The sequence below is a fragment of the Nyctereutes procyonoides genome, unplaced genomic scaffold (assembly GCF_905146905.1).
Source record: "Nyctereutes procyonoides isolate TBG_1078 unplaced genomic scaffold, NYPRO_anot_genome, whole genome shotgun sequence".
NCBI classification, from domain to species: domain Eukaryota; kingdom Metazoa; phylum Chordata; class Mammalia; order Carnivora; family Canidae; genus Nyctereutes; species Nyctereutes procyonoides.
The window spans coordinates 2,449,405-2,451,477 of NW_026575131.1; positions in this window are offsets into that span (position 1 = coordinate 2,449,405).

Sequence of the window (2,073 nt, forward strand, 5' to 3'; positions counted from 1 at the left end):
CTTGACCTCTGGTGTGCATCTCTAGTTGCGCCTCAACCTGTCCGAGCTTCAGTTTCTCAATGTGGCAAATGGAGCCAAGGGTGGAGACGGGATTCAGCCAAGTGGTCAAGGACCTGTCACATGCTTTGCCAGGCACACAGGTCGCCAAGTTCGGCAGCCCTGGGAGGAGTCTGGGAGGGGAAAGCCGTGATCTATCATGGGTCTGAGCTGGAGAGGGGAAGCATGGCTTTGATGGGCCAGGCTTGGTGACAGGTTGGGAGTGCAGACAGTGCCATGACCGTGGGATCCTGAGTGCTTAGGAACACCGGTGTCTTGCAAGCATCTCTGCCGTGCACCCAGCTCCAGGACCATGTGACCGCCTGGGCTGCTGGGCCGTAATTGCATTTGCCCGGCAGCTGTCGGAGCTAAGCGGGCCCACTTGATGCAGCCGCGGTTGGCCAGTAATTGGTGAAATTAGCAGGTCGGCAGGGGCACAGGTCAGGTGGTTAATGCTGTAGTGGGGGCTTTGATGAAGTTAGTCCCATTGCAGGGCTGGGAGCTGGGGTTCAACCTTCTGTGTGTCATGGGGCTCTCCCGTTCCTCCGGTAACGTGGTTAGGAGACCTCCAGCTGCTGGCCTGTCTCAGGGGCTCCTGGAGGCGGGACTCAAGAAGCCAGAGGCTAGGCTGAGCCTAGAGGTGCGGCCCACAGTCAGGTCACCTACTGTGTCCTCTTGGCCAGGGCATTTGCAGGACCCCCAGGGGCTTTGCAACCCCTAGAGATCTTGGGGTGATGTCCCCCGACTTCCTAGAAGAAGCCTTCAAGAAGCCCAGATGTTCACCTGGGAGAAAAGTACCCAGGCCACCTCTAGGCTTCCCCGCCACCTCGATGGGTGTTCCTCGGTCTAGCTGTGCATCTGGAAATGGGGATGAATTCCTCCCAGGTCTGTCTTTGACCAAGCCCCAACCTCCCCTCTAGGTTTATGGCTTCCCAGCAGCTTCTCCTATCATGACCTCCAGAGGCTATCCTCTGAGCACACCCTTTGGTTCTTGCTGGTCCCTGGAATAGTGTGCTCCCACCTTCTTTCATTTCACATCATCTATTGGACACCTACAACTTGCCAGGCTAGGAGCTGAGATGCATAGGTGAGCAATAGCTGCTCAGGCCCCAGCCCGATTGGCACTCACAGCACCCCTCCTAGCCACGTCCACACTCCCCTCTTCCCAGCCTGGGATCCAAGACCCTGTCACTAATCAGCCTTGAACCCTGGCATCTGGAATCACCTCCACCTCTGGTTCCACTCTACCCCCCAAGGAACAAGGAATTGCTAGCATGCCAATCCTTCACAGACACCCATGCATGCACGCACAGGCACACATACATATGCACATCGACCTTTGTTGCTGCAAGTATTGTGGCTATTGTTACCATTATTATTATTTGGAAGATAAATCCTCTGGAGTCCCAATATCCTGAATGAAATTCTGGCTCAGCTACTTGCCAGTTATGTGACTCTCCTCTCTTTGCCTCAGTTTCTCTTATGTGACATGGGTCAATGACTCCAATCTGGGACAGTGAGGGCCTTAAATGGAACTGTGTGCCTCTGCTGTCACCTGTTCCTCAACAGGACAGAGTCTTTGCGTTTGTTGTCCCCTCTGTCCAGAAGGCTTTTCCCCCAGATAACTACATGGCTTTTCCCGCCATGATCTCACTGTATTCCCATTTCCTCCTCAGGAAGGCCTCCCAGGAGCACCTGACGAAACACTCTCCTTCCCATGCCCTTGACCCCATCCTTCTCCATGAGCTTACCTGCCTGGATTTCCTCTCTAGCATTCATTACGACTGGGAACAGTGTTCTACACACCTGCTTGTTCTGGCTCCCCAGCAGAATGTCTGCCCCATTAGGGCAGGGAGCTGTCTTGCCCACCTCCGTATTCCCCAGGACCTACAATTGTTCCTGGCATACCATAAGTGCTCAATACCTATTTCTTGATTTACATCACATTAAAAGTACATGACACATCTGTAACTTGAGATTGTTTCAAAATAAAAACATACTTTAAAAATATTTTTAAAACATTGGCACTCTGTAGGC